Source organism: Arvicola amphibius, chromosome 7 (genome assembly GCF_903992535.2).
Source record: "Arvicola amphibius chromosome 7, mArvAmp1.2, whole genome shotgun sequence".
In the NCBI taxonomy this organism is placed as follows: Eukaryota; Metazoa; Chordata; class Mammalia; order Rodentia; family Cricetidae; genus Arvicola; species Arvicola amphibius.
In genome coordinates, this window is record NC_052053.1 from 103937143 (window position 1) to 103960765 (window position 23623).

Genomic DNA, 23623 nt, shown 5'->3' on the forward strand with positions numbered 1-23623 from the left:
CAACTAAACTTTTGTCATTTCTCTATGGATAATACACTGTAAATATTCTCTTTACTAAGGAATGTTGGTATATTCCTTAAATTCCAGCACTCAGGAGGCAGAAGCGATAGATCTAAGTACATTCAAGTACATTTTGGTCTACACAGTAAGTTCAAGGCAAGCCATGGCTACATAATAAGACCCTGTCTCAAAATTAAAATCTTCTTTCATTATTTTGAGATCACAATATATTGTTCTTAACCAGAATCACCCTATCGTGCCATAAAACAGTAGAATTTATTCCTCACAAGTACAATATTACTTTCAGGCCATTGTACCTGATAATCACCCAAGACTGTAACACTAAATGAAGAAGACCTTAAATTTTACAACCAGTACCACAGTGCTGTGTTTCAAGCCTCTTTCTTTTCTTTTTTGCCCAATTAAAGATTTTTCTTCTTTAATATTGTTTTCCCTCACACAACGTATACTCATTACTCACTCATAGTAGAGTGAGTTTCCCATACTCGACTTCTGTCAGTTCCTTTCCCTCTCAATTTCCCTTCCATGCATATCAACTTCTTTCTATCTCTGATCAGAAAATAAAAAGGCTTCTAACAAATAATAATAAGATAAAATATAATAAAAATATAATAAAAGTGGATAAAATAAACAAAAGGAAAAGGTCCCAAGAAAAAGCACAAGAAACAAACCCACTTGTTTGCCCACTCAAGAATCCCTTGAAAATACAAAACAGAAAGCCTATGTTTATGTAAGAACCTGTAGGTTCTTTATCATTATCATCATCAGGCATTATCATCATGGTGGGGAGCATGGCAGCATGAAGGCAGACGTGGTACAGGAGAGGTAGCTGAGAGTCCCACATCTTGTAGGCAACTAGAAGTTGACTGAGACACTGGGCATTATCTTGAGCATAGGAAACCTCAAAGCCCCTCCCCATAGAGACACATTTCCTCTAACAAGGCCATCCTTACTCCAACAAAGGCACACCTCCTAATAGTGTTACTTCCTATGAGATTATGGGGGTCAATTACATTTGTAATTCTCATTTAGGCAAAACGTTCTTTACTTCTTTAAACATTCTTTCTAAGGTATCTGAATTTGAATCAGATAGCAAAATGTAATCCATGTAATAGTAAACTATAGATTTAGGAAATTGTTTACTTATTATTTCCATTGGCTGACTTACAAAGTATTGGCACATGGTAGAGCTATTAATCATTCCCTGTGGGAGGATGGTCCATTGAGATCTCCTAGTAGGCTGAGAACTATTATAAGTAGGCACTGTGAAGACATTTTTTTCTCTGTCCTGTTCTTGTAAGGGTATAGTGAAGAAACAATCTTTTAAATCAATAATTATGAGAGGCCATTCTTTAGGCAATATGGAAAGCAAAGGAATTCCAGGTTGTAGAGGGTCCATAGGTTGAATTACCTTGTTGACAGCTCTTAGATCTGCCTTCATTCCCCATTTTCCAGATTTCTTTTTAACAACAAATACAGGAACATCCCAAGAGCTGGTTGATTCTTCAGTTATGAGAAACATTTAGTTTCTACTGTACCAGCTGTTCTAAAGCATGCAATTTCTCTTCTGTTAAAGGCCATTGTGTAACCCATATTGTTTCTCAGTTAACCATTTTAAAGATAGAGCCATTATTACCTAGGAAGGTTTGCTAGTTGTTTTGGGTTCTTGTAGAGTCTAAATGGCTGGATGACCTTTTAAAAATAGTAACTTATAATACCCTTCCCAGAAACTCATGTTTTGGGGGCTGCAGGAATGTTAATATGGGTATTCCATTGCTATAGTAGGTCACAACCCCATAAATTCACTGTGATAAGAGCCACATATGGTCTCAGCCTTCCTCTTTGTCCTTCTAGTCCTACGCATTCAACCAATCTCATGTTTTGTTTTACTTCAGATAGGATTCCAATTCTTAAGAATTGAACATCTGCCTCTTAAAGAGGCCATTTCGAATGCAAAGATTCTGGAATAATGATAGTCACATCCATTCCTGTATCAAATAATCCCTCAATTCCAATGTAATTTATTCACACTCTTAGCTTTGGTCTTTGATCATTTATTAGAAGTTATGGCCATCATGCATATACCTGCACAAATAAAAACAGATAATTGTCCTTCATATGTCTCTAAGAAAATAAAGCAGTTCTTTGTTTATTATATTATAAAGCATACTACAGGTATACCAAGCAATCTTACAGGTCAGGCAGTTATAGAAAGATCAAATCAAATTATAAAGGATATGTTAAACAAACAGAAGGGGATGTAAAATACCCCCAGAAATAGATTGCATAATGGTTGACTGAGGTTTCTGTCGCACCCAATCCTGCAGCCATTCAGTCCCAAAGAAATACACTGACGTCTGCATTAATTAGAAACTGATTGGCTCAGTAGCTCAGGCTCCTTATTAATTAATTTTCATAACTTATATCAGTCAATAATCTTGTCTGTGTTAGCCACATGGCTTGGTACCTTTTTCGGCAAGGCAGTCACATCTTGCTTGCTGTGTCTGGCTTCCTCTATGTCTTGCTGATGACTGTAGCCTTAAACTTTCCTCTTCCCACAATTCTCATTGCCATGTTTTATTTAAAATAATACAAGTGACAAGATAAAAGACCATGTCCCACAGCACATAATGCTTTATTAACCTTGAATTTTCTTAACACTTATGAGAAAGGAACAATGGCAACAGAAAGGCACTGGATAATAGAAAAAACTTCTGAATTAAATCAGCCAGGATATTTGACTTCTCAATGAAGATGTGCTATGTTGGGGAAGGGGTTTTGATGTTGTTCCCACAGGAGAATAAAATCTATAGATACCACCAAAATTAATAAAAATTCAGCTTGAAAAAGAGAAACCTTTTGAGAAAGAGAAATAACAGCTCATTCACAGAGGTGGCAACCATACAGGTAGTAAGAAAACCTTGTAAGGGGCAGGATTCTGTTATTGTCTTCTCAGGAAAGCATTCATCTTCAAAATATCAAGAGACCTTGGACATCTAGATGCCTAAAGGAGAAAATATAATTATCCAGAAAGGATCACCAAGTGAAGAGAAATCTGACACATGATAACATATCATCTGCAGAGTAAAATTTTATTACCTGAACATTCATATATCTCTACTTAAAAATTAAAACTGGCTTTGGAGTTGGAAATGACTATCATTTTCTCAATCCAAACATGTTTCCAGGTTCTAGCTATTACAAATAATGCTGCTATGAACATAGTTGAACAAATGCTTTTGTGGTATGATTGGGAATCTCTTGGGTATAGTCCCAAGAGTGGTATTGCTGGATCCTGAGGTAAGTTGACTCCCAATTTTCTGAGAAACTGCCATACTGATTTCCAAAGTGGTTGCAGAAGTTTGCATTCCCACAAGCAATGGATGAGTGTTGCCTTTACTCCACATCCTCTCCAACATAAGCTATCATTGGTGTTTTTTTTATTTTAGCCATTCTAACAGGTGTAAGATGGTATCTCAAAGTCATTTTGATTTGCATTTCCCTGACAGCTAAGGAAGTTGAACATGCCCTTAAGTATCTTTTGGCCATTTGAAATATTTCTGTTGAGAATTCTCTGTTCAGTTCAGTACCCCATTTTTTAATTGGCTTATTTAAAATTTTAATGGCTTAGACTTAGGATAGGATAACTATTAAAACGTTTAGCATATGTTTCTTGCTTGATATTGTTTATGCTGGTTGTATTTCTAATTTTTATACTTGATATTTTTTATTGTATATAGCTTTGTATTAGACTTAAAACTCTCTTATTTAGACAAAAGGCTGTGTTGCTGTGGGAACTCCTTCAGTCAATAGCCTTTAAGACCAGCACTTGGGAATGATCTCTTGTACTATAAATGCAGATGTAAAGTTTATGCTTCCTCCCTCTCTCTCTCTCTTCCTATCTCTCTCTCTCTCTCTCTCTCTCTCTCTCTCTCTCTCTCTCTCTCTCTCTCATTGGATTTGGTTCCTGTTCCCCACTCATGCAGGGGACTATGATCTGTGATTCTACCCCTAAGTAAAGAACCCTTTATATATTCAATTCAGAGCTAGGGTGGGACTGATTTTAGAGTTTATCTACAGATTTCAGTCCTGAGTTTGATTGTTTCTTACATATCTACTCTTATGAGTATGATCTTTTATTTTCTTTTTTGTCATTCTAAAGATTTCAGATGTGTTATGTGTTGTTAAGTTACTAGTATGAGACATGTTTTTATGTAGGTACTTAGTGTTATGTTCTTGCCTCTTACAATTGCCTTCATTGTATTCCATAAGTTTGTGTATGTTGTGTATTTATCTTCATTCAATTGTAGAAAGTCTTTAATTTCTATCTTGACCCAGTTTTCATTCAGCAGTGAGTAGGGCTGTATTTATAAATAGATATTGTTAAAATTTGGTTTTAGCATGGAATGTCTTGTTTTGTCCATCTGTTGTGATAGGGTTATTTGTTTATAGTAGTTTGGGCCAGAGTCTGTAGAAGTCCATGCACAACTTCTGGCTTTTAGACTCTCCATTGAGAATTCATGTGTTATTCTAGTAGATCTGTTTTTAGATGTTACTTGGTCTGTTTTCCTTGCAGTTTTTAATATTCTTTTTTTTGTATGTTTTGTATGTTTAAAACTCTGATTATATATTCCAACAGAACTTTCTTTTCTGATCCAGTTTAGTTGGTATTCTGTATGATTCTTGTGCCCTGATAGACATCTATCTCTTTAGATTAGGGAAGTTTTCTTCTATGATTTTGTTGAACATATTTTCTATGCTTTTGACCTGGGTTTCTTCTCCTTCTATTTCCAGTATCCTTAGATGTGGTGGTTTTAGAGTGCCCTGGATTCCCTGGATATTTTGTGACAAGAGATTTTTAGACTTAATATTTCTTTGAATGAGGAATCAGTTTCATCTATCACATCTTCAATGCCTGAGATTCTTTTATGCTGTTGTTGAAGCTTGTCTCTGAGGTTCCTATTTGAGTTTTTCAATTTTTCATTGCAGATTTCCCTCTGATTGAGTTTTCCTTACTGATTATTTTTCTACTTCCACTATTTGTGTTCTCAAAGACTAAGGATTTTTGTTTGCTTACTTGCTTGCTTGCTTATTTATTTGTTTTCATTTTATCTCTAAGGATCTCTATCACATATATAAAGGTTATTTTCAGGTCTTTTCTTGTGACTCAAATATTGCAATACTCTGGGTTTCTTTGGTAGGGCTGCTAGCCTCTAGAGATGATATATTGACCTTGATGTTTGATTTTATTTTTGTTCTGATGTTTAGGCATCTAAGTTTGGAGAGATTTTAATTCTAGGTGCTAATATCTGGCTTTGTTTTTGGTAGGTGGGTGTTTTGTTCCTTGGTTTCTGTTGACCTCTCTGGTTCTTAGGAGAGTACAGTAGCTGTCTGTTGCCTGGTAGGATATTCTTCTGGGATGTTGACAGGCTTGACTTAGGAGGGAGAGATGGGCTGAGTGTCCACAGAAGGGAGGAGAGTAGGAATTCCACCATGATTTGCTTAGTCCTCTAGAAATGGGAGCAGATACTGAGACGAAGACAGAAGACAGAAGGTAATCTGCTACATAGTTGTGGATGAGACTGAGGTATTAGACTTGGAGCAATTGCATGGCAAAAGATATGATTGCTAATCTGCAAATCCTACCTCTTTCCACAGGTGTGGCCTAAGGAATCACAGGGAATGCCTGATGGGATTGGAGACTGGGATAATGCAATGAGGTGGGAAAGGGGAATTAGGAGGGGAGGCTCTGTGTGATCCACTGGAGATGGGAGAAAAGGAGGAAGGGAAGCCACAGTAGGAGGCCTGCTGCAGAGCTGAGAGTGAATATCTGCAGTTATTGTACTTGCTTCCCTGGCTTGAATGCAGGCCTCATTTCCAATTCCGATTAGCTAATATACGTGAACTTCTACATGTAAGATTTCTATACTGATTAAATTTTACTCTGAAATTTTAATTTGAGTAATCCTTTAGCCTGATGAGTTTTAGTTACAATGGCATAATTAAGATAGTATTCTCCTAGTCCTTTAACCTACAATTATTTCAATATTAAACAAAAGCTGTTTTATCTTAATATTAAATGTTGATATTCTATATGCTAATTTTAAATGCAAATGAATGAAAATACTAGAAAACAAATCCAAAACAAAGACATGAAAGAAAAAGATATCAATACATCATAGAGTTAATCCATCTTAACAACAAGCAGTATATCTGTTTTTATTAATTTTTGAAATTCTTATTTTCAGCCTCTGTGCCAAACACTTTACTTAACATTTTCCAAAGCATGTACTTCTTAGACAACAAGCTGACTTGATGTTTCAAATAATGAAAACACTTTGACAGACATACACAAGACTCTTTCTCATGAACACTATACAACTATATTATATGACCGTGGTAAGTGGAAGATAGAGGATCAGGAAATAAATCTTACACTTTCTTATTTTCCTTTTCAGCATGACCCTTGAAAAATCTGGAAGATCTATGTAGGTTTGTCATACATCATTTGCCCCTCATCCAGCTGGACCCATGAGCATGCAAGTATGCTGATCATTTTGATTTCCATATATTGCATACTGAGTTATGATTTCTCATATTACATATTGAGCTCTGATTTCACATATTTCATGCTGCCAGGATGAGACACAGGCTTTATATAATTTATTTCCTACTAACTTGTACATTGTGTTATACTGAGGAAGACTAGGTATCACCTCTTCATGCTCCTCCTTATGTTTGGGTAAGCAAGAATAATCTATAAGGCATTAGCTGTTCTGGAAGACTCTCTAGACCAGTTGTCAACCTGTGGGTCATGATCCCTTTGGTAAACTCTGACTTCAAAACTATTTATGATTTATAACAGTAGAAAAATTACAGTTACGGAATAGCAACACAAATAATTTTATGGTTGGGGGTCACCATGCCACGATGAATTGTATTAAAGGATCGCAGGATAGGAAGGTTGAGAATCACTGCTCTCAAATCATCACTAGAAAACATGGGGCTTGGGGCAAACCCATCCGCAGAGTCCTTGTATGCTATAGTGATTTACATCAGAAAGATACATGGAGGAAGTGCTGTTTAGTATATGTTTATAACACATGGAAGTTCTTCCTAGTTACAGGTACCGCCTACTTCCCTTCAGATCCAAGAACAATTTGTTCATGTACTTTACAGCCAGGTATGTTAATCATGGTGAATTTCTTATTTCTCATCACAAACAAAATGGTTCTGTTGCTATCAATTCACAATGCCAGGGCCCATCTGTAACTGTTTTTATTTAAGCAAATGGATTTTCTTGCCTCTGTCAAGCATTCCTAATACCATGGACTTCCTTCTGTTGTTTCCATTGTGCTTGAGGGTGCCTCAATGGATATCATGCCATCCACAGATGTGCAATCCCAATGACTCTCCCAAAGGCAGCCATGGCCGTTTCCCTCAAGAGACTGAGATACATGTGCTGTGGATCGTGCATAGGCAAATGATCAGTTGCTGTGGATGCCAGCAACAGAGAGTGAAACGTACCTGCTGCACTCTCTGCAACCTCCATGGACTGTACAACTGAGGCATGAGTGAGTGTGCACAGTTCAATGCCCATGGTAGAAGATGCACCATCCCTAGTGTAGACTTCTGAACTATACTGAGTCCAACAGGAGTCACACCACTGACATCACTGTCCTAGTGACTCTGGCTTCTGAAACACTTAGGAAAGAACACTGTATGGCATCATAATTCTAAGAGGTCATGGGATGCACCATTTTGGAGTCTAAGGACTGAACAGTACTACAAAGGATGAAACTACATAGTCCTTGAGCCGGTCTGAAACGCCCTTCCTGAACAAGATTGCTGACTCAAGTGAGCCAAAGGTACCATGAAGACTCAGAAGAAGGAAAATGCTCCAAAGTTCAGAGACCCCTGAGGCATGTTTCTGGGGCTGGTGCCAGTTTGCTCAGGTTGTAAATTAGCAACTCTCTCTGCTTTAGGAGCTCAGGAAGCAATCTGGAAGATAATTTGATATTCCCCCAAAGTTCTCTTTACATGGCCAACTAGAATTTGTATAGGAATGCATCGTTCTTTCAGTTTTGCAGCAAACCAGCTATACCAGAAGCACTTGAAAGCTGGAGGATCTTAACAGTAGGAATCCATGTTGGATATTTGACTTCTGAGTGCACATCTGCTTATGCTGTCCACATCTTTTGTTCAACTGACAAGGACGGCAAGGTTGACCCTCGTTTGGTCATGGTGGAAAGTTTAATCAAGACATTTTATGTGGAGAGACCATTACCCTAACTCTATCTCCTAACCATAACATAAACCAAGTCACTCTCCTAACCATATAATGTTGAGACATTGTTGAACCTGCTTGGAAGTCTGTCTTATTATATAGCTTCATTGTATAAGAGATTTATTTTGTGCTCTCTGAATGTAATGTGCTATTATCAGTCTCAACACCTGAGTAAAACTAACACAGGGCAGAAGTCCAATAACATCTCTATGAGGTCACCAAAGAAAAAACACTGGAATTTAGCCAATTGATAATTTGTGAATATTAATGGCACAGTGGCCTGAGGTAACCCACTATGATGAAGGAGAGTGTGTGGTTAGACTCTTTGTGGGAATGCCCCTCGGATTCACACTCATTCCCAATACATTTCCTGGATAAGTATCCTAACACTTACCCAGGGAGACAGCTGCTCTCTAAAATGGCTGATTTGCAACCTCAGTGGCCTTTGAGGAAGTAATATGAATTTCTATCACAAGTTAATTTTTACCTAAACCAACGGTAGCTGCTGCAGCTACATTCGTATGGGTAGATTGCTTTTGGAAATGAACATGTGGTATTTTAAAACTGTCAAATAGTTGTATATGGCTTTTCTAATCAAGGGCCTGTGGCTTATTTGTCATAGGCTACTCCCAACAGAAGAATAGAGGTATCATTTGCAGGGCTGAAATTCCCTCCTAGAATTTGACCTGAGATTCTGTAAGTACAGAACCAACAAGGACAGGATGCACTTCCTTAAGGATGTGTCTTGAAAACCACTTGGTACTACTCTCCTGAGTAGAGTAACCAACAATTCTACAAAGTGTTTAGTGTTTGTATAATAAGACCAAGAGACAATTTTTTCTTGACCTACTCCATTGAATCATTTGATTTAGGGAACTTTATTTAATAGCCCTGTAATAAGATCTGTGATATGTCTCCCAGCTGCATAAATCTGTGATCTTCTTGCTTGTTAAACATTGTTTGAGCCAAGGAAAATAAGCATAATAGATGAAGAATATGACTTAAGTTATCATAATGTTGACTATAAGTCAATTGAAGTCTGAAGTCACAGAAAAGTTAAGTTCAAAGAGACTATAGGAAGATATTTAATATCACACCTCCAATATTCTGGCGACTTCAATTGCCAAGGTCACACTGCTAAATAAATAAAGACCAGAATTTTTACCCAGATGCCCTAGCTTCTGAAAAAATGATTTATGAGCATAGGTCTTATTCATGTGTCTGGGATTCGTCCAGTGGTCACATGAAAGCCATGTTCTGTGTGGGAAAGTGTAGAAGGAGCTAGGCAGCACGGAATGCAGGGATACCAAAACATGGAAACTCTCTGGGACTCAAAAAGCATTCAGTAGGGCAATACTTTAAGAGAGTGCTTATTTAAGTTGATTTAAAAAGAAATCTCTCAGTATATAGTTTAGTATCTTTCTTGAAAAGTACCAAAAATTTCATGCTCTCATCCTGACATTAAGACACATTAAAAATAGATGCCAGGCAGTGGTGGAACTTGCCTTTAATCCTAGCACTTGGTAGGCAGTGGCAGGCAAATCTCTGTCAGTTCCAGGGCAGCCTGGTCTACAGAGCTAGTTCCAGGACAGCTAGGGCTACACAGAGAAACCCTGTCTTGAAAAACAAAGCAAACAAACAAAACTCGACTAGAAAACTCAAAAATCGTCCCAGGTCTTCACTGGATGTTTCCTTGAAGGAAGACCATGGTGCAGAGTTTACAGAGTCCTGCTACACACCTTTCCTACCTGCTCCAGGGCACATCTACCTGCTGTCCGCTTCCACTCTGACAGTGATTTCTTCTTCCTCCTTCATTCAGGATTATTGTAAATCCCCATTGCTTAGCTGTTTCTCTACTAACTTTGAAAACAGATATAATTATAATGACTATTGAAGATATGGAAGATATAAAGTAAAAGTTTCAAAATATAAACTGAAAAATAAAATTTTAAATCTCACGATTTTTAAATTGTGATAACTACGCCAGTTGCCTAATCTGTAAACCTACAGAAGGGATAAGAATTCTAACGTGGGCCGGGCGGTGGTGGTGCACGCCTTTAATCCCAACACTCGGGAGGCAGAGGCAGGCGGATCTCTGAGGTCGAGGCCAGCCTGGTCTACAAGAGCTAGCTCCAGGACAGGCTCTAGAAACTACAGGGAAACCCTGTCTCGAAAAACCAAAAAAAAAAAAAAAAAAAAAAAAAAAAAAAAAAAGAATTCTAACATGCTTCAATTTCTTCCATCCCCCACCACTCTGCGATATTTCTGAAATTGTCTTGGATCTTCTACACAGGGTTTTATTGTATGAGCATGTGTGAGACGGGCCTGGTGTTGTGTTTCTCTATACATTTTATGATAATAGCAAAATGTTTTTGATTATACAGTCATTTTATGTAACATAGCTTCTTAATTCATTGATAAACTTTGACCTTTTGTTTAGCTTCTTAGAGTCCTTACATACATCAGAAATTGGAACATGCAGCGAGTCCTTGCATATTTTAAAATGCCTTTACAACCAAGTCAGATGAAGCACAGATTTCAAAATCTTTTTGCTCATAATTACCCTTAATAGATGTTTACCATTTACAGATGTTTAGGATTAGCTCATTTTTTACCTTTTTCATTGCAGATAATATATTTTGAGGATGTTCTCAGAAAATTTTCTTTTTGTTTCCCTCTCAGTTCTAAGAGTTGAGCAACACAGGGCCCATAATTTCTTGCTTTCTAGTGGTTCTTTCCACATTCAATTCTTTCATGCATGGGGCATATTTGATATTTTCAGGTGTCAATGTGCAGCCAGTAACCCTGTTGCTCTGTTGTATCAATTTAACTATGCAGTTCCCAAGTTAGTAAATTGCTGTTTCTTTCCTGAAAATTCAGTTTATTTCCCTTTGGATTCTGTCCGTTTTCTCCTTCGCCTTGCCTCCTTTTACTTCCCATTTTCCAACATTTGTATACTTTGGGCATTCCAAAATTCCTCCCTGCCTAGCATAGGTTTCTTTGTGTTTGTTGGTTTCCTTTTGAGACTACAATATAATTACATCATTAATCTTGCACAAAGAACTACAAGAAATTAAGAAATGCTGAGAGCAGGAGAAATGGTCTTCACCAGGGAATAGCGCACACAAAATGGTATGCAATATGAAACGGTCAGCCCTGGAAGCGTTTATGTATCGGTAACTTTAGACAGACTGAGCAAGTTGGATTTATGTATTTATCGACGGTTTATAAGGAACTGCTTGGCCTTATAATTCCCTTTCACAGAAGTATGGCATCTCAAACACCAAACCTCTACAATAGCTCCTTATTACTGATGTTTCTCTTGGGAGATTTCTTTTTCTCTACTAGAGAGTAGGTATAGAGTAGCCTTTTTATAGCCTTTCTGGGGGTCCTTTCACTCCTTCTGTTTCATTGGTGGAGTCTCCATTTGTGAGTTTCAGTTAGCAGCAGCCTAAGGCCTTGCATTTAGTCCATTGCTTTTGTTTGTAGATGTAAAATCCATACACCCTAGATCCAGGCTGCCTGCAAAGTGAGCTTATGTGTGTCTTTAATCTGTCTCCATTTCTGGGCCTTTTATTTTCAATTTCTTAAATTAAAATATACTTATATCATTCTTCCCCTTCCCTTCCCTTCCCTTCCTCCAACTCTTCCCATGTTTTTTTATTGTATATAATAATATAATAATCCCCTTCTGGAAAAAAAATCACCACAAATTTAGTGCTAGTGAAATTTTCTCTCATTTTATCTTTGCTTATACCAAACCCACAACTGGTTTTCATCAGAAATTATAATCCTGAACATATATTTTTGAAAGTTTCCCTTCATGCTTCTTACATTTTGATCTGAGGTAAGAAAATTAAATGTATTTTTAAAGTTAAAATTGTAATCAGGTTTTTAATTTAATGAGTCAGAGCTCTGAAATTTCCATCTTAAAAATTCAGAATTTCTTAAGATAGAAGTTTTACATTTTAAGGCTAGAAACTGTATATAACGGGCAACATGTGATATTTGCATTTCTGCATCTGACTTACCTGATTTGTTATAATATTTCTACTTCTAACCATTTTCATGCAAATTTAATAATACCACTTTTTTACAGCTGGAAAGAATCCATATGTATATTACCTCATTTTTAATATCCATGCCTCAGTTTATGGACATCTAGACTGCTTCCATTTCTGAGCTATTGTGACTAGAGCAGCAATGAGCATGTGCAGTTATCTCTGTCATAAATTATAGAGACTATGCCCAGCGGTAATACAGATGGATCACACTGTGGCTATTTATTTTTTTTAGCTGTTTGAAATGCTTCCACCTGGCTTCCTTAGTGATGACTTCAGCTTATGCTCTTAGCAGCAGTGAATAAGTATGCGCCTTTCCCCAGCTGTAGAGACCGAGGCAGGAGCCATGAAATGGGGAGGCAAAGGCCTATGGGATGAGGAAAGCATGAGATATGAAAGTCTGCTGGTGGAATATAAGGCACGGGAAAGCATGAGATATGAAAGTCTACTGGTGGAATATAAGGCACGGGAAAGCTTAAACAACGATGGCATGGGAGTACGGGCAGAAGATGAGGTATAAGTTAGGAGCAAGAAAAAGAACATGGATGTAAGGAAAAGCCATATAAAAACCTACCACTTTATAAACTGAATAAAAATAGAGTTTAGAAAGAAAGGATTCTGCATTGAGGCACCCTCCACTGATAGTGCTGTACCCAAAAACCGTCAGTTACTAAACAAAAATTCCAATGTCGGATGCCTAACAATTGTTAGACAAGGGAACCCCAGAGGCTCCTAAAACAAAGTATGCTATTGTTCTTGGTCCTGGTTGTGCAACGAAGCTATACAGTAAGACCCTAATGAAGAAATCACACATTTTGGACGCAAGACATAGAGACTCAAGCTAGAACTGAGCTACAAGCTTCCTTCCAACTGGCTAGCATTCATAGTGACAGATAACGATATGTAGACTTATAAATGCACTCTGTATGTTATAATAAAACGTGCCAAGCAGGATACATCCACAGGTGCCCTAGCAGCCCAACTGATTAGGGGACAACTAATCACTTTCTGGTGGGATTTGAAGTCTGTTCCATGGGACGGAAAACAAACCTGGCACAGAAAATATGCCTGGCACTGTTCAAAAGATTGTGGATGTGGAAGTCATGGTCCCTAAGGTAAAAGAAATCTACCACTGATACTTTGATAAATGGACTGCATTCTAAATATCTATGTTTTTACCCATATACCAGTGCTGCCCTCAACTTGGTCATAAAGGTTTTTTTTTTTTTGTTTTTTTTTTTTTTTTTTTTTTTTTTTTTTTTTTGCAGCAGGCAATAGTTAATGCAGAGATTCATAACTGGTTAACGTTCTGAAGATATGTGACTACAAAATGCTCAGGCAAAAATAGTATATCCATGCTACCCTCTTTCAAAGCCCAGGAAACATCACAGAAGAGGAGGTTGAAGGATTGTAAAAGTCAGAGGTACTCTGAAATGCTGCCTTATGGATTTCACATGGCCACTGAATTATGAGTGAACAAACGGTGTGATACCTGTAAAATGTGCACAACAAAACCAGGAAGACTAGCTAGGCAGAATAAGTGGATCAGCAAGAGTGGGCAGGAGAACAAGAAAGAGGAATGGGAGGTGAATATCATCACAATACATTGTATGCATGTGGAAAAACTTCAGAAATAAAGAAAAAAATCTAGAACTTCTACTGGAGACAAAGGAGTCAGAAAAATTGACATGTGATTGGCCTTTTCCCACATTACTGTGAGGAATTTCTTCTACTAAAGAAGACAGAGGAGCTGGCCTGACAGGTTTCCTGGGATTGGAGAGAAAAAAAAAAAAGGTGACAGCCTAATGTTGATAAAACATAAGTAGATAGGTTAATCATTTCCTCCAGAAATGGCATGTTTATGTATGAAGTATGCTCATGGAAATATTCTGACCTAAGACTGCTTCAGATAGAAATATCTGAGATCTGTGAATTGATGAGATTTGACACAGCAGAGAATGTTATAGGAGCAACACGACTCTCTAAGGTCTGAAGATGTTGATGCTGCAAGGTATTCTGTATGTGATGTCTGAATCTTAGAGGCCTCATCAGCTGTGCAGGTAAGAGAACATCTTCAACTGCAATTAAGAAGAGGCCTAGTGACTAAGATGTCCCAGACATCATCTTCACCTGTATCCCTCTATTTTTCAATGTGTTTGAAATTAATAGTAAATCTCAACAGTAGACAGCATCTCTGATTTGTGTCTCATCGTGCAACTTCACCAAACAAGAATTTTTTTTAAAAAAAAAACCTGAGATATAATTTGTCACAGAAGGAAATGTATTGATTCACAGTTTACATAAAGTAGAATGCAATACCACATAGCAATGTCAGCATTCCTTTTTCTGATGGGTAGTGACTTATGCAACAACACAACCCTACCGTAAGAATATGAAGGCCACCTGAGACAGGCATGTGTAGTGTGGAGCTGTGGGCAATATTTTTAAATGGACAACAGGCTAGGTCTGAACTGAGAATATCACCTTGCTATTGCTGACATAAAGAGTGAAAATAAATGATTAACAGTTACATCGAGAATGTAAGTAGATATCACATAGTTGAGTTACAAAAAAACATTTAAAATATCTCACCATGTTCTAAGAAGAGTTATGATTTTGTTTGGCCACATTCATAGCTATCCTTAACTACATGCAAGGGTCCTCAAGTAGGACATGCCTGATGAAGCTCTAACAAAGCTGGCTTTGAAAATAAAATTGACATTGGAATAAAACTGATGAGATAAAATCATCTGACTTAATAGCTTATGCAATAAATCAAATTGAATGGCCATTGAATTGAGTGGTCAATGAATCAAATCGCCGATTTGACCAAAGTTTGCCATTTTGAACATTGTGCAAACCATCCGAATTTAGTTACAACAAACACCTACTATTCTTTTTCTCTCAGATTCTAGAAAAATTTGGGCAGAGTATAATTCCCATGATCCTTCTTTGCTTTATAATGTTTGGAATCTTAGGTGTAAGAATTGAATGTCTGGGAAAGATGAAAACATCAGGGAACAGAAGCCACCTGGAGAAGCCATCTGAGACATGGCAGTGGCATTTCAAAGGTTCTGACCCTATAAAGCTTTCCACCATACAATCTCCCACTGGTCCCTTAAAGTGGCCCAGATGTCTCATAAAACTGAGAGGGGTCTTACAAGAGAATGTTTGGAGTGGGGTGAAGGCAAGCATCCCATGATACTCAGTCAGAAGCTGCGATACTTCTTTTTTGATGGCTCCTCGGATATGACAGAATGTCACTTTCACTGCATCAAATCACTAACAGGCTTGTCACCGAGCGCAGCTCAGCTTCAGACAGAGGTTACTAAATGTGCTCATGAAGGTGTTAAGAATCCACTCTCTTTGTCTGGATGATTCTCTGGCTGGAACTCAAGTCCGTGCTCTGAATTCACTCAGACGGAAAAAGAATGCACTTCTGTCTACTGCTTCTGCTTAGCAGAGGGCCACCAGGGTTTGTCGCAAAGGGATCAGCCAGACTGTGAGATGCCCTGTTGAAACTAAAAGTGGGATGTTGTGAAGGCTTTGCTTCATGCTTTAAGTGCTTAATCGTCAGAGGATCATGTTTCTTCTTGTAACAAAATGATATTATTCACCCGTGCACTAGAAAAGAAAGTATCAAGGCAAAACTCTGTTACAATAAATTAGCAGATCTTAAGAAATCGAGCATTGTAAACTGAAGTCTGGTGTAGGGAGGGGGGTCTTTTGTCTATGTGTTACTTTCATTGGTTAAATAAAGAGACTGCCTTGGCCTAGTTGATAGGGTGAACTCAGGGAGGCAGGGAAGACAGAACAGAATTCTGGGATGAAGAAAGCAGAGTCAGAGAGAGCCGCCCGCATATTGTAGCTTCTGCATATTGAAGCTGGAGGAGGAGGAAGTGGAAAGGAACAGGCAGAAAGCATTCCAAGGTTTTAACCAAACTAAGTAAAAGTATCATGACTCTAATGACACGGAAGAGAAAGAAAAGACTTTGTGTGACAATAGGAGCATTACCATGGAAGTATGGCAGTGTCTTCTTTTCCAAGTTTTTAATTATATTCTCAGCATTAAGTTTTATTGTGGTATTTTTTAAACAAAGTTTGTTTTATAGATTTTCCTCCCCTACTTCTCCCTCATCTCCTGGTCCATTCTTGTACTCTTCCATGTACTCCTCACCCCATAGCCCCTTTTCCCTTTCATATATTTTGTTTTTGCCCATGTACTGGTATCTTAAAGTCATTTCCTTATCATTTGGAAGAAGTTTAATCTCTCAGCCAGCTACACATAACCCTGACACTGTATCTGTTACAGGAAAACATCCAGCACTAATGTACATCATGTTCACATGAGGACGAATGGTTAGACAGTAGCAACGATCCTGAGGGGCTCTGTCATTGCTGCAGATGGTGCATTAGGAGGGAGCACAGTTCGGTTCCTTGGGAAGGTCCATGTAGCAGAGCATTACAACACTAATAAAGCCACCCCACTCTTCAAAGGTGCTGAACTCTGCAGTTTAATCATTAGAAGAGATGGTAATGACCAGGTGTGATTCTGCTATGACAATGCTGCTTATTGTAGTCAATGTAATTAGCAATACATTTTGCCTCCCTGGCCAAAGGACTCCCCATTACATCCTGTTCCATCTAATGAGTAAATGGTCGAGACATGTCTCTAATGTCGCTTGACATCCACCTCTCCTACCACTCCAAACCCTTAAATAATAGCAGAAAGCTTTTGCACAAATTATACCCCTGGTTTGTTTGAGGCCAGAAGAGGGGAAAAGTGTGTCCTTTGTGTTCATTGAGAATTAATCCCTTATGAACATTATTTGTTAGATATGAGTATTTTAGGCAGTTATTAAGTCTGTCACAGAATAATAGGTCTGACCTACATTCAAACTGTGGGTCCACCTACGTGCCATGCACCCATTGGCAAGTTACTCCACCTTGTGAGTCCTAACTATTGCACTATGTAAATTGTATCGGGCATCCTCTGTCTCACAGGTCTTTGGGTGTACTGGATGAGCCGCATACTCCGTGTACTCACAGAATACTCTCTGTTAATCATTGGTAATACTTTCGTTATTCATAAAGTATATTGTTTAATGAGCACTAATTTTAGAAAATTCAGAGATTTTCTACACTGAGTGGGAAAAGCCAAAAAAACACCACACTCACCACACACTGACTAAAACAAAAACCCAGAACTTTTACTGAACTTGAAAGCAATGAATTAAAACACTATATTAAATTGAAGCGGGGCATGGTGGCTCATTCCTGGAATTTAGTAATAGGGAGGCTGAAGTGGGAGCATGCCACAAATTTGAGATTAGCCTGGAAATAGAGTGAGACTCTGTATAACACCTGATTTTTTACAAAGAAGACAAAAAAGTAAAATGGAAAAAGAAAGCATATTCAACAAATGGTGCTGGTATAACTGGATACCAACATGTAGAATAATGAAAATATATCCATATCTACTGCCATGCAAAAAACTCAAGTCCAAATGGATCAAAGACTTCAACATAAAACCAACCACACTGAACCTCAAAGAAGAGAAAGTGGGAAGTGCACTTGAATGCATTGGCACAGGAGACTATTTCCTAAATATAACCCCAGTAGCATAGACACTGAGAGAAACAATTAATAACAGGGATCTCCTGAAACTGAGAAGCTTCTGTAAATAAAAGGACACAGTCAATAAGACAGAATGGCAGCCTACAGAATAGGAAAATATCTTCACCAACCCCACATCAGACAGAAGGCTGGTCTCCAAAATATACAAAGAACTCAAGAAATTGGTCATCAAAAGAACAAATATTTTAATAAAAAATGGGGAATATACCTTAAAAGAGAACTTTCAACAGAAGAATCTAATATGGCTGAAAGACACTTAAGGAAATGCTCAGTACCCTTAAGCCATCAGAGAAATGCAAATCAAAACAACTCTGAGATTTTAACTTACACTTGTAAAAATGGCCAAGATCAAAAACACTGATGACAACTTACGCTGGAGAGGATGTGGGGTAAAGGGAACATTCCTCCATTGCTGGTGGGAGTGTAAACTGGTATAGCTGTTTTGGATATCAGTATGATGATTTCACAGAAAATTAGGAAACAACCTACCTCAAGACCCAGCAATACCACTTTTGGGTATATACCCAAAAGATGCTCAATCATACCACAAGGACATGTGTTCATCTATGTTCATAGCATTATTTGTCATAGCCAGAACCTAAACACAACCTAAATGCCCTTCGACTAAAGAATGGATAAGGAAAATGTGGTCTATTCACACAATGGAATACTACACAATGGAAAAAATGACATATTGAAATTTGCAGGCAAATGGATGGAGCTAGAAAAAATATTGAGTGAGGTAACCCAGACCCAGAAAGACAACTATAAAATGTCCTCACTCACACATGAGTAGCTTTTAGACAAAAAGGAAAGAAAAACCCACCTGTAATTCACAATCCCAGAGAACTTAGACAACAAGGAGGACCCTAAGAGAGACATATAAGGATCTAATCTACATGGGAAGTAGAAAAAGACAAGATCTCCTGAGTAAATTGGGAGCATGGGGATCATGAGAAAAGGTAAAAGGGGAGGGGTATAATGGGAGGGGGATCATAGATAAATATAAAGCTTAATAAAAACAATTAAAAACAAAACAAAAAGCAAAAAAACAAAACAAAGCAAAAAAAAGTAAAATAGACAAAACAAAGCAACAACAAAAACCAGATCAGACTCTAAATTAAACCAGATTTATTCAAGAAAAGATGTGGTGTGAGCACAGTTTCATCTGTGGCAAACACTGGACACTCAGAGCACCATGCATGTAGGTAAGTAGAACTATCTAAAGATGTTGATGAACCTCAAAAAATCAGTGTATGCTCCTGAAAAGAATGCAGAGAGGCAGGGAGGGGAGCAGAGAACAAATGTAAAGCTCAATAAATATCAATAAAAAAAAGAAGAATGCAGTGTGTTGAGGGTGGGAAGACTGACGCTTAAAAGAAATCCCACACTAGGTCAGAATTGAGTATAATAGAAGGTTATTTATCTAGGGGTAGACTCACAGATCACAGTCCTCTGCTCGAACGGGGTATGGCAACCAAATCCCGCAGCAGGAAGAGAGGCCAGATGAGCCTCAGCATAAATAGTATAAGAGGCCACTTCTAAGTGGGCGGGTAACTTAAAGGCTACTGGCTGTGGGAATTATTACAGTAAGGGTGTGGAGGAGGCAGGTGTAAGACTTCAGGTTTTTACTTCGTATGTATCCACTAGGCACTGGGAGCAGGGTTCCCTACATCATAAAAATCTCTATCGAGAAATAGGAAGACACCGGGAGAAAAGCATAATTTTCTTCTCAGCACATCTTCAGAGAAGAGGCTTGTAGCTGAGAGGAGAGTGTTAACACTGAGAAAACCTTGCTCCTCCAGAGCCTAACCGTAGCACGCAGTAACGTGAACAGAATCCAAAGACAGTTAAGCACTAAAAGAAACAACATCACCGACACACTTTAAACACAGCCCCTCTGAAAATGGAGAGGGCATGGTGGGTAAAGTGCTTAGAGTACAAGCACAGAGACCTGAATTCAGATCCCCAGAAGGTCTGTAAAAGCTCATCAACCTGGCATTTGTCTGTAACTGTAGTGTATGTTTGTGCAGGGGTTGGGGCAGACAGATCGAGGGGACTTGCAGATTTGCAGATACAGCCAAACTAGTGTAAGCACTCCAGGTTTAAGAGACCCTGTTATAAACTAAGGATGAAAGTATCAGAAGACACTGGTCATCAGTCTCTAGCTTACACACCATGCATACACCTGAACACATGTATATATCACACATATGAATGCATGTATGCATGAGTACACATGTATTCATACAGATGCACACATATACACAAATAAAAACATTTGAAAAAAAAGTCAATTAAACCAATAGTTGAATATTTGAAATGTTGAATGAAATTGTTAATTCTCTAGCCAGGCTAACCAAAACAATATTATAAGTATATCAGGAACAAAAGGAAGCATGTTGTGATTGATTCCAAATAAAAGGATAATCAGAGAATATGATAGATAACTTTACATACAAAAATTCAATAATTTGGGTAATATAAATCATTTTTATTTTGTTAGAATTTACTCGAGAAAAAAAGAATTTACTGGAGAATAAATAACATATAATCATATATAGATTAAATAAATGAAATTTGTAGTTATGAATTTCCCACAAAGAAAAAACACAGATACAATTGTTTTCTGACAAATTCTTTCAGATAACCAAGAAAGAAATAATATCAGTTTTATGAATATTTTGCAGAAAGCAAAAGAGAAGGAACACACATTCTCTTTATTAGATATGCAGTGTAAGAATACAAAACCTCAGGCAAATAAATTATCAACCAGTGTTTCTTATGAGCACTGATAATACTTTCGAAATTAACAAATAAAATATAACAATATATAAAAAGGATAATGTAGCATGATCAAGTGGTGTGCCTCTTGGGGATGCAAGGCTGGATAACAATCCAAAGTCAACTTTTATTAATTGTATAGCAAACTAACTATAAAGAGCACAAACAATCATATATTTGGTAACAGCCTATCTCAAAATTTAATAATCTTTGTTGATAATAATAGAAATTCTACTATAAGAAAATGCTAGCACTGAGAAGTCTGTGGCTGTGATCACATCACCATTCCTTCTTCTGAGACTGGTAAAAGGACAGATATGTATACCATTGTTTTTAAATGAGCGATCCCAGCCTAAGCAACAAGACAGGAGAAATAAAACTGTATACATTAGAAACAAATAAATACTCTTACCTATACACAATGCAATTTTCACTATAAAAACCTTGAATCCATGAGGTTTCTATAACCAATAATTAAATTTTATAAGAATACAGGATGTAAGATCCATATATAAGAGTCCTTTGTATTTTTCTATAGCTATAATGGAATCATTGGGTTATTTTTTAAATATTTAAAGAATGATCATAAAATACTATATAGCACAAAACTCCAAATAATGGAAATAGTAAAGTATAAATCTAATAATATCCATAATTTGCAACTGCAGTGCTACAAGATTTTAAAAAATTATAGTCTGCAAAGTAACTGGGACTATATATCACAGTAATGGCTTAGACAGTTCAATATTTTTACTATATGATACAATTCTGTCAGATATATTTTTGTTGTTGATGATCGGTTTTGTTTTGTAGATAGTAGCAAGCCAATTCCAAAATCTATTTAGGAATGCAAAGAGGCAAAGAAGCTAGAGCAAGCAAAATGCCTAAAAGAGAACACAACAGCATGTGAAGACCCACTTTATCCAACCCAATACTTAATATAAATAATCTATAGTAATCAAGAGACCTCAGTAGATGAAGGAGTAGATGAAGGAAGTAGATGAAGTTAATAATATGTGAGAGACCAATATGGAATCATTGTTCTGTGAAGGGTGCTTTGGGGAAATGAAAAGGCAATGATTGACTAATCAGGAGAAATATTGGAAATTGCATATCTGCTAATAAATTCTACCTAAAATACATGAGAACTGCTAGAAATTGAAAAAGGACCAATAGCTCAATGACTATCATGGTGAAAGGACCAGCCACTTCATTAAAGTTTGCACAATGACTAGTGAACTCATGATAAGATGATCAACACCACTAGCCAAGGAGAAATGACACACCACTGCACATCCACTGGAAAAGTTAAAATTAGAAAAGCTGATCACACACAGTGTGGTAAGGATGTGCAAGAACTATAATTCCCATATGCTGCCTGTGCAAATATAAAATGATACTTCAAATTGGGAATATAGTTTGGCAGTATCTTAGAACTTAAATATATACTTCCATATGGGTTAGCCATTCTACTTGGAAGTTTACACAATGGGAATTAAAGCAAATCTCTATTTTAAGACTTAGGTTGGAATAGTCAAAGAAACTTTTGTTGTAACCAAAGGTGCAAATAATCCAACTATTCAGGAACACATAAACATTTATAGGCACATTTCAGCACACCAATTGAAAGTGACCATGTGTCCTGGAGGGGAGTGAACTATCAATACATACACATTTGTATTCTTTTTTTATTCATTACTTCTTTTATTTTTTTAAGATTACAACATAATTACATCATCTCTCCCTCCCTTTACTCCCTCTAAACCCTCCCTTGCTCTCATTCAGTTTATGGCTTCTTTTCCATTAATTATTCTTTTACACACACACATACACAATATACATATATAAAAATAACATTATATGGATCAAGCAGGTTGCATTTAGGAATATATATATGCATGATATATACATAATATATATGCATACTACATATTCCTAAGCATAACCTGCTTGATCCATATAGTATAAATTTGCATAATATGATATTCCTAAATGCAACCTGCTTGATCTATATAACGCTGTTTGTATATCTGTTTTCGGGGCTGCATTGTACTAGATAACCAAGTAGTGTGTTCTTCCATGAGAAAGACGATTTCTCCCACCCTCAGAATTTATAGCTGTCTATAGTTTGTTCTACAAGGTTGAAGCCTCATGGACTTTCCCCTGTCCACATTACTATGTTTTTTCTTGTTGTCCTTGTTCAGCTCCTGTTTAAGCAGTCACATTAGTGAGACTTTGTGGGTGCACTCTTGACAATAATTATGCTGAATTTTAAGAAGCCAAATGTCTTTATGGCTTATTATTCTATTTATATAAAATTCTAAAAACGACAAACCAATCTGCCAGAAAATAGGTTAGTTCATGCCTGGGGATGAGAGCGGAGGAGGGAAAGGCAGTGTCAGCAAAGGCAAGAGGAGATGCTTTTTGACACTGCATATGTTCATGTGTTGATGGTGCAGGATGTTCACGAAGGTCCAAGAGCATCAAATTGTGTGATTTATTTATGTGCAGTTTATTGTATGGCTATTATGCCTCAATACACTACTTAAGAAATTACACAAATTCTACATTTGTTAATGTTTATTCCCCTAGATTAAATGGGAAATGAAAGCATCACTTCGCTAGTCTCCCAATCGCCAACATTTAGATGTTCAAAGGCCGTCAAAAACAAAGAGTCAATTTCCTAATCAGACATTTTTTAAGCCTTTGATTTCTTCCCTTTAATTTAACATTAGAAGCCCAGGCTGAAAGCAACTGTCTTCTGTGTCAGTCAGGCTTTGTCTTTGCCATTTAATTAAGGATGAAATGGAGGAATCATTTGATTCCTCACCCC